Source organism: Netta rufina (assembly GCF_964035555.1).
Source record: "Netta rufina genome assembly, chromosome: 2".
Lineage (NCBI taxonomy): Eukaryota > Metazoa > Chordata > Aves > Anseriformes > Anatidae > Netta > Netta rufina.
In genome coordinates, this window is record NC_140124.1 from 153,501,537 (window position 1) to 153,512,817 (window position 11,281).

Here is an 11,281-nt window from a genome sequence, read left to right on the forward strand (position 1 = left end):
CTGCTCCTCTGGTGCATGCCAGCAAGTGCTACAGAGAAGATCCAGGTTCTACCCACCCATTGCCTTGCTACTCCCACAAGAAAGAGAGAGTATAAGTTGCTCCCAAACCTGTTTTTCTTCCTCAAGCCTGAGTATTCAGAAGAAAATATTTTATACATCCACCTTTCTCGAATTTTTATATTGTAATCTCCATAGATTAGATGCTAACTTCTGTGGTTATCTGTTGTCATCCTTTATTATCTGCTCATTTTATTTCCCTGCTTTCTTTCTCCCTTCCTACTTCCCTTTCTTGTTCCTTCCCTCTGTGTTCCTTTTTAAACCTGACAGTCACCTCAATGGTTCTTTGTAGACAAGCATGAACCAAGGCTTTAAATGAAAAATCATTAGGTTCCAATCAGCTGCCTATAATGTACGAATCCTCACAAGGAGAGGAACTGCAGAAGGGAGCCAGGTGTTTGGGGTCTGGTTGGCTTCCCAGTCACATCTTATGTGCCCTCAGATGCCAGCTTAAAAGCTTCCCATTGTATTCAAATAGAGGCCTGCAGGCAGCCCAACAGTATCAGGACCAGTGCCAGCCAGGACTGTTGAACAGACTAAATGCTATAATTATTACATAGCCCTTTTAACAGCAGGGATGGGACAAAGGAACAGCCACAGACTATGAAGAGTCATATTCTGCTCTGCTGAAGCACGCATGCTGTATAACATAGATCTAGTGCTGGAAGGCTTATAATCCTTCCCCAAAAAAACATTTCATTTGTGAGAAGTCTCAGCCAACTCTGTCAGAAGTGTAGTTATGGCTAAGAAAAAAAAATCCTCAGAAGAGAAAAGATAACACGGACAGTTTGCTATTCATCATGCCATGGTATCACAGCAAGTAACAGACAGGAAAGCTGAACATGATACAAACATCACTGAGCCCATGCTATGAGATTATCAGGAGTCTTCTGCATTTGAGAGCTTTAACAGGCAGAACCACATTGTCAAAAGCCATTAGTTCCAGCTTGATGGCAACCAACCAAAGCACACATTCTCACTAGCTCTGGTTTGGCTCCTAGGTAAAACCATCTCAACCTGGTTGGAAGGGACAGTAGGTCAGGCTAAGAAACTTTAGTAAATGGCTGACAGTACTGATGTTCCTGTGGTGGTGGCAGGAGAGACTAGTTTTTGGTTTCCATCAGCTTTTCCAACATGTATTAAACACTTTTTGTTGTTGTTTGTTTTGCTTTTTGTTTGTTTGTTTGTTTTGTTTGTTTGTTACCTGAAGTGACGGGTACATTTAGAATCATTTTTTCTTCCACATTGCATTTGGTGTTGTTTGCATCACTACCACCTTCAAGTAGCCCACTGCTCAGGGATGGCATTATCCACCTCTGCCACTGGCAAAAACAAAGTAGAGGAGCTACATCTTTGAATTCGGTAACCTTCTTCTTTACCCAGGAGTAAAAGCAAGCCACCACTGAACATGAACCCAGTGCAGCAATACAGGACATCAGTCTGAGACAAATTCTGGAGTTCAGCTTTTCCCTAGATTTTCTACCTCTTCCAGTTTTCCTCATGGTGCATACATTTTAACTGGCAGCATCACAAGATTTAAATCCCCCCTTTCAGCATAGAGGAAAGCTGTTTTAATGTTCTGATGAGCACAGACAACTCAGTTACTAATGTTGTCTTGTTTCAGAAGGAAAAAATGCCTGGATACTAGCAATAGAGGTTAGATGTATTAGTATACTAAGGGGGAAAATGAGAGGAAAAGGATTTCCCTTTTTTACTGAAGAACTTCAGGAACTCCTTAATAAATTTAGACATCATAATATTAATATATTAATTTCCAAAGCTATAAATTATCATGTGAGTTCAGAAAGGTATCAGTTTAAGTCTGTACTAACAGACTGAGTAACTGAGTACTGAGTAACTCCAGTACTATGGAAAAAAAATGAGATCAACAAAATGAAACTCACAACAGTATTTTTTTTTCCCTTTCTGATAAGATCTCGCTTACAGAAAGAGTGAAAACTTAATGTCTTAGTCAACTTCACCCCCTCTATCAAATTTAGATGAAACTGGAATCCAGCTGAATTTCTTAGCAGGACAGTATGAGCCTCATTTCCTCAGGAAAATAATACAAACAGCTGAGGAAACTTTTACCCTGAGGGAACAAGTGGAGCATTGATACTTTACACTACCATGTGACTCCTTTGGGATCGATTGCAAACCTCTCCTGTGTACACTGGCAATCAGAGGATGTGTTTAATTGATTTCACTTTTCCTTCTTCCCTTGTTCAAAGAAGGGGTACAAGTCAATATTTGCACTGACTGGGGAACCATCTAAGAATTTCTGTTAAAAGCCTTTAAACTACAAAAGCTACAAGCACTCTTGTCTAATAGGAATGTTGCTTCAAAATTGCCCCACTGATGATAAATCAAATGCTTTAAGCATAGAGACTAATATGAGTGTTTTAAGGGTCTCTCAATTACATTTCTTTTTTTTACTATGCTTTTTTCTTTTAGCTCTTCAGAGTGACAACGTATTTTATTCCTCTGTGAAGGGTGAGCACTGCAGAGGTATCTGAAATAACTTTGATTAATGTGTCTGAAGCTTTTAAAACCTTTGACAGGAACTTGACTGAATGCTCTATAGAAAAACTTTTTTTTTTTCCGTATTCTACAGCATTCCATAGTAATTTTCACTACTCCATGCACTTCTACATTAAAACTTTAATGTGGTGGTCTGTCCTTTGATGTCTTATTCAGCCATTTGCTGTCTGGGTTGGAAAAAGGAGGAAGGTACATTTGACTGATGAGGACACTGCACTTAGTTGGAATATTCTACAAGAATAACATATCAAATAAAAACTTTCTCAGCATAGATTTAAGTTGTATCACAAAGTCTTCTAACAGTCATTGACCACCATGTAGAAATTACATTCATAAAGTCTGCTTCTTCTGACAGAAGTTGGAAAGGATAGGAATGAAACTGCTAATCCCTCAGATAATAAAAAATAAAAAATACCCAATATGCTCAGTTTCCCCTTGGGGAATTAATACTGATGACCAATTGACACTCCTATGGAAAATGCTCTGAAAGAAGAGCATTCAGCACATGCTGCTGGTGAGGGTAATTCTGAAGAGGGAGGAGAGAGACTTGAAGGTATGTTTGGGGCTTTGAGTTTGTATTAGGACCTTTACTCTGTGGTGGAGACTTTCTTCCAAGACATGAATAATAGAATATCTTGACTTGGAAGGTACCCACAAAGATCATCAAGTCCAACTCCTGGCTCCACACAGGACCATCCAAAAATACAAACATATGTTTGAGAGCATTGCCTAAACTTTTTTGTTTGTTTCTTTGTTTTTGCACTAAATTAGGGAGCCAAGACTACACTAAAGCTTTTTTTTTTTTTTTTTTTTTTTTTTTCCCTAGTCTAGACCAATTCTGAGTACATTTCTACTTATTTAAGCATTATCTGGAAAGAGATGGAAGTATTTAAGACTATCCATGGTACATACAACAAACTGGCAAACTGACACAGATATGCACCATGCATCTTGCTTCCACACAGTGCTTTTATCACTGTCTCTTTAGTGTAGGCACTATAAGTGTAAGTATGTGAAAAGTCAAGTCAAATATAGTCTCAGTATGGCTCCAAGAAAGGTAGAACTGTGATTTGTGTGCTTGGGAGTATTTTTCACTGCTTGAACTTAAGCAGAAGAGTCAGCAATATCAAGATATTTCCAGAATGCTTCAAGACACACCTAGCTTAGAAAGACCTACATTTTTCAAACTGACATCCTTTTGGAACCACCACAACAAAAATAAAAGAAGAAAAGGCATTAAACACCTAGATAGCTGTTGTGATACCCTTGGAGAACAGTCAAGGATAACAAAATGGCTGATGGTGGCAGAAGAACAATGAAAACTTGCCTCACTTGCTTCATCTGTTTTTCCAGAGAGAAGACTTTTACTGGAAGACTTTTAAACAAATTTCATGCTAAATAATAATAATATTATTAATAATAGTAATAGTAATAGTAATAATAGTAATAATAGTAATAATAGCAATAGCAATAGCAATAGCAATAGCAATAGCAATAGCAATAGTAATAGTAATAGTAATAATAATAAAATCTAATATTAATCTAAAAAAAAACAAAAAACAAAAAACTTGTGGCTTAACCATTACAACTCCAACAGCTGGCTGCTTACTAGAGGGGTTTAAGAGGATTTCAGTATTTAATGATGATTTAACTTTTGTTTGTTTGTTTGTGTTTATACTGTAAAAAATATGGCAACAGAGAGAACATTAAGTTATGTAAGTATTAACAACAGAGTTGTTCTAATGCAGTGCTAATCCTTCTCTATGTATTTATCATCTTGTAGAAAAGGAAATGTAGAACAGCAGAAACCCTATGAACATAAGAAGGTTTACCAAACATATCTAGCATATGCTTTCAGCAGAGATTTGACATGTTACCAGCAGAATGGATTAAGCTTTTCAACACAGGCTCCAGTACTGTTCATCAAAAGGTTAAGGATGTTCAGCACTGAAGAAGAAACACAGTTCAGTAGCCAAGTGAAAGTAGCAAATCTGTTCAATTTCCTGCTCAGTGTTTGTATGTTTGCTAGTGGAAAAAATACATCCAAGCTTTCATCTAAGTTTTGTGTTGGACATATGTACCCTTCTGCTGGAGGACATGTCCGTATCAAAGATTCACCAATCATTTTAATGAAAGAGTGCAGTAGCATAGGGGGTGGCATTTGATTAATGCCTCATGGCAATTCCTGTGTTCAGAGTCTGATGCACTGGAGTCTTCCTGTTAAATTCCAGCAGGCTCTGTGCTCTCATGCTTTTTAATGGTACAATAGCCTAATATGAGCTCATACTTTTGTTAATAAAAAGTAGCTAGTCCTTAACAGACTCTAAAAGAAATTTGATTTCTAGGAACTCAGAGGACAACTTCTAAGAAATTGTTGAGATAAAACATACTGAGCAAGCCTATGAGCACTAAGCTTAAATCTGCCATGTGCTGGGTCTAAATCTCCAGTTTCGGATAGAAAAACAACAGGAAAAAAACAATTCATATAGCCTCAGGATATATGCTGGCAGTCTAGAAAAGAGAAATGATTTATCAGAGGCAAAATTTCAAGTCAGACGAACACACAATTTTGTCTTTATGGTCATGTCGTGGTGCACCTGGTCCTGGGCTGGTACACAGTGTGTCACCTACCTTGGGTCACTTCCAATATAGCATCCCTTGGCCCGTCACAGTCCTGCACAGGTGCGCAGTGGCAGCCAAGGAAATGCACAGCTCATTGTATTTGTATGATCCAACACTGACATCGTGTGGCTGCCTGGAAAGGGTCGACCTCCTCAGGCTTCACTTGTAACTCTGCTGGCTGTTGGACTATCAATCCCCATGACTTCTAAAAGCATGTTAGTGATTTGGAGCTTGGGAAGACAGCATAAAACTAACAAAAAATGCCTTCACTCATTTTCCATCTGAAAACTTACAGTGAAAAACGCCATCATTCTTGTTATGTGCAAACTGATTTTTCAGGAAGTTCATGGTTGGTAATACCACCCTAGTGGTTCACTTGTGTAGTCAGTGGCATTCCAGCCATGAAGATGACATGGCCATATTGGCACTATGCTGGATTGAAAGCTTACTTCCATGAGTAGAAAAAGAGATTTGCTGCCTGTTTAGCCCTTCCAAAGACATTGCATACCAAAGACTTTCATAAGGAGACAATGCAGCATGCCAGTTTCACCATCACATCTGTGTGAAGTACAACATGCTCTTGGGAAAGTTCCCATCTAACCCAGACTGAACTAGATACAGAGAGTCTCCAGTTACTGTTAGTGGTGATTTAAAATAGCTTTCATTTTGACTAGCTGTGAATCTCTGCCATGTAGGGATTGCTTTTATGATTTATCAAAGCTTCTTAAGGATGTTCTGAGCTGCCTGCTGCTTTTTTTTTTTTTTTTTTTTTTTTTCAGTTAGCACAGTAGTGTACAGCACTAGAGAGATATTGGTGTATATGTCCTGTATTAAAGATCAAACAAGGTAATCCATAAATAACTCTGCAGCTAAAAAGCTTGTGGCAGCTTTGGATTATAAGAGACATGCTTGTGGCAAGAGGCTATACAATTTAATTCCATGATTTTGATGTCCAAGTTCCACCAAAATCATTTGAAATTGTGTAGAGAAGTCACCAGGTCTATCTGACAAGTTGGTGGAGCATGGTCAGTATTGCCTGAACTAATCTATTCCCACTGCACAGCACAAGGCAGGCATTCTGTATTGCAGTAGAATAACACCATCACTCTCCACAGTCCCTGTAATGAATATTATTTCGAAACCTCACCTCACACTGTTTATGGGATGAATTTGTTCTATATGCAGGAACAATAACTGCTATTAATGATCAATTAGTGGTTGAATTTGACTATGAAACATAGCAGACATATAACGAGAGGGAGAAAAAGTAAGCAATGATGGAAGAGATGTTCCAGGTTGGGTGTTGATTATATTCACAAATTCATGGCTCAAGAAAGAACAGTGCATCCCAAGCTTCATCTCCCTCTCCAAATGTGTGCAATTTTGTATGAATATGAAGCTATTAGCTGGCCTATTTGGACATAGACCTACAGCAGAATTAACTGTAGAGTGGATGCTGGTGTTGTGTGCGCATGTGAATGTATACTCTCACTCCTTGTATGACTCAAATTAGAGAGGAAAACTCTTTGGGGCGTGATAATGAAAGCCTGATTAGACAAGTGTAAGCTCCTGGGACCCATCCAAACTGAAGATCAGGTTGCTAATGCCACCACATTGTACATATCAGTTTCTGATCAATGACGTCTGAAAAGGATGAAACGCAAAAGCCCACTCTCATTCCTTTATTGAGTAATTTGGCTTCAGTTCCAGCACAGTAATGAATTCAAAGTCCAACAAACCAATTTTGACTTATTGGTTTGCTAATTAAAGTCTTAATTATGTCAATAGGTGTTTGGGTCTGCAATAATTCAGTCTCCTTTAATTTGTCTCCTGACTTTTACAGCCAATTGTCCATCACACACCAACCTGTGCTGTCTTTGGATAATGGGAGAAGGATGTGTTTGTGTTGGGGGAGCAGGGAGGTTTGAGTTAGATGAAAAGGAGAGAGAAATTGGCCTATAAACATTACAGGAAAGGACACAGGCTGCAACTACAAATGTCTTACACATGGGAAGGAGGAATGAGAACCCAGCCATAGGCAGGTTGGTGCCATGCAGAATGACCTGTGCTTCCAGGTGATTAAAAGGCTTTGGCCTAGATTCACCAAGGGCTATATACAGTAACATTTTATTAGCCTGACCACTTGTTTTCCAACCATAACCTACCTGGAGTAAGGACAGTACCATAGCTCTATTTTGAAAGCACTACTTTGTCTTGGACAGTCATGGTAACAAATCGTGGTGTTTCTTCACTAGGAGTCCCCAGAAGAACACTACAGCCTGACAAGGATACAGTTTAGTACATAACACCACAATATGACTTACAAGAATAATAAGGTAAATTTAGCCTTTATTAAAACAACAGATTGAAAATACCAGTTTGGACCAGGCAGAGTGAAACTAGCATTGGTTTGTTTTGCAGCACAGTTGTGCCAATGAGTATCTCCTGGTGCTGACCAGAGTATCTCCTTATCTGGACTATTTAGAAGTGCACTCTGCCAAATCCCAGAAAATACGTCAAATCCTGTAACATTCTGAGGATGGACAAATGACTTGTTGGGATTAAGGTGAGGCCAATTCATTTTCTGTCTGTGAAAGTGCAATGTAATTGTCATCAAAAGTAAAAGGGAAATGCATATAATCAATGCACGCATTATCCTCCCCCTGTGGCTGGTTCCTTTGCCATTTGATATGATTGAGGAGTGAGTCAGAAAAAAGAAAACCTATCTCTACAGATGCAGGCACATCACCAGACCCCTTTGTTGGCTACTAATCAGTTTGCACTAGGAAAGCAGCAATCCCCTAGATTTTGTACTCCCTCTGTGCTCATGCCCCTGCTTCCATCAGCTGCTCCATGTATTTGCTGTCTTTTGGAGCTTCTGTGGGAGATGTCATCAAGCACCTCTGTTTCCCGTAGAATTGTCTGAAATAGCATAAAGATAAAAAAGGGCCAGGAAATTTCTTCTGGGACTGCACACACACAGCTTCATCCTCACTGCCTTCCTTTCTATGTCTCAAGGTAGAGATACCCAGTGATTCTACCACACTAAATCACAGATAGCATCAGCAATCATAACTATCTCTGGGGTAAAATAAAATAAATAGACAGACAGAGATATATCCTTATCTTTGTAGGAAAGGATAAAACAGAGACCTGCATTGTTGACATATATCTGTGACTAATTTTAAATGTAGATGTATTTTTCTGGAAATTTGTTGGGATAACACCAGAACTTACAGTTGAAGTCCCTGTTCACTTGACAAAAAGCAGAAATGTCCTTTCCCTGTATAGTTAACTGGTATAGAAATTGCCAAAGGCACATGAAGAAGCAGCAACACCCCCACCCCAACACCAACTCCTGATGATGGTAGGCAGCTGCCTATAAGGAGGTTCATGACCTCGATATATGGGACCAGAGGAGCTCAAGTTTAGTTATGGATTATATTCCTGAAATGAATTCTTAAATATACATATAAAAGCCTGAAAAAGAAGTGTTCAAGCACTTAATACATTGCTGCCTTCAATGTTTTTCTGCTTCGAGGTCTTATTCATTTAATCAGTCAACATAAGTTCCATGTTAAAAGCCTTTTAGGTCATGATCAGTTCATCTAATAATTTCTATGTATTATTGATTCAGTGTCTCAGAGTTGTTTTATGTTCTTCAAGCAGAAAGTCACAATGTGAATTGGCCAAGGTTGCTCATACAGCTCATGCATTCTCTTACTTCACATTTTCAGAATTTTTTGTTTGACTTCTCTTTATCACTGGCATCATGTTCCCTCACACTACAAAGACAAAAGAAATTTGGGACTTCCTGTGTAAATACCAGGAACCACACAAAGTACAGACAAAAGGAAGCAAAGATTTTATTGACATTTCTTTACACAGAACACAAGCTACACAAAATGCCACAATAAAGCATATGTAGAAAAATAGTAGAATCGTATTGGCACTGATGACTATTCATTATTATTATCATCATCTTATTTTACAGGTTTCATCATAACCATAATAAATAAGCATTAAAATTTCACAGTGGCATTATAAGCTTTACATTCATGATCTTGTTTATACAAGGGACCATGTCAGGTTTCTTCACTTTTTTTTTTTTTTTTTTGTATGATCATGATTCTAAGTAGTAGATTTAAAAATTAAAAGCCCTTTCCCTTAACCTATAAGGATCTGTCCACATTAATCCATTGACTTGATCCCTTGAAGAGGTCTGCATTTGTCTAAATAGACATTACTTCTAAAACATAATTGACCAATTTGAAAATTGGCCTTAGAAAGAACCCAGGATATTTGTTATCTTCTGGTGGTCCAACTGTGAGATGCCATGAATGCTACTGGCTGCCATTCAGCAAGATCCTTAGGAGGTATAAACTGCTTTATCAGGTTAACCCACTTGGGGATCTGGCCCATTATAACAAAAGTGCATTTGAGCAGCATTTCTCAGGATCAGACCTTTAGTCAAGACTTTGTGGATGCTGTTGAGTCAGAACATACATTTCAAGAAAATTGATTTGTGTCTGCATTTTCCCTAAAATGTCACAGAACTGACTCAACTTCATTTGTTCCCACTTTGTGAGATCAGTTTGGGTTTTTGATATGTCTTACTTAAATCTTGACAGATGCAGTTAAAGAAAATTGAAGTGTATGGCAGTTGACAAATGTTCATTAGGGAAAGGAAAGTAAATTAGAGTGAGGCAGAACAGAACACATTTTGTAGATCTTCTTAAAAAGAGTCTTCTTAAAAATAAACAAAGAAACAGTACAGATTTTCCAAGCTCACAGACTCTAATTATTGCCTCTTCTGTCTGATTTGAAATACAATTTGTGAGAAGCATAACTGCCTCAATCAAGTGTAATAATATATAATTTAAAAATACAACCTCTAGTGTCACATGACAGAATCAGTTGTACTCATATTCAGACCACAGAAATGGTTATACTTTAAAATACCATAGATTAGTCATCTGCAAAGTTCAAACTCAGTATAAAGTTACTGTCTTTAGACCCAAATTTGCAGAAGGTTGTACATGCATCACTTATATCATGCATATTGCTCACCCTGAACAACCAGCCTTAAAGGAAATACTTGGAGAACAATATATTTCTGATGCATTGCTTTGCATTCTGTGTGTACAAACATGGACACATTGTCCAATGATAGTATAACACATCCACTATGCATGGGTACAAACAGTTATTAAGTCCAGGGATCAGCCTCTTTATTTGTTTGTCTGTTTCTTTGTTTTGAAATTGAACTGCTTGATGATGAATTTATCACTTGAAATTCAGCCCATTATTATTTATGTCAGTTGTTTACTTTAAAATATGTATTTATTTTTAAAATATTCTAACCTTGTCCTTTTTAACTAAGAAATGTAAAAGTATACTTAAAGAAAACTACTTTCAGAGCTAATCACTTAGAGGAAAAATCAGGGGGTTAGTTCTAAGGGTTATTATCTTGTTAATTGGTATAGTAAATAAAACATATTTTTTTATAACATAGAATAGGATCTTCACAGAACTGTGATCCTGTCCAGCAAATTCTATTCCACATGTCTGTTGAGGAACAGTAAAGATCCAATTTTAGGTGTTGCCATTGAGCTGAGAAATAATCCAGCAATGTAAGGTGTTCCACTTGAATAGATACTGTACAGTTGAAAAGCTATTTCTGGTGACCTTGCTAACCTTAACTATTAAAAAGTTACAGGCTGATTTTGAGGGTTACAATTTTAATAAACTTGAAAAAGGAGTTTCATCAAGTTTTCCAAGCCTCTCAAACCAACATAATGGTTCCAACATCAAAAATAGCAATTGCCTATGTACATCACATACAAGGAAAGATATGGCAAGCAAGACCTGCCTCATGGATGTGCTTTGTTTGGAATATGAACGCTATTTTTCTGATTTTAAGCACCTGAGTGTGAAATTTGCAGCAAGAAATAGAGAGATAGGATGAGGCAGAGATCCACTTACTCCTGTGAATTGCCTAAAAACTTGTTACATGTTCCTTCTAAGGAAAACAGAAAGTTCTCCAGCAAGCAAGTCCTCC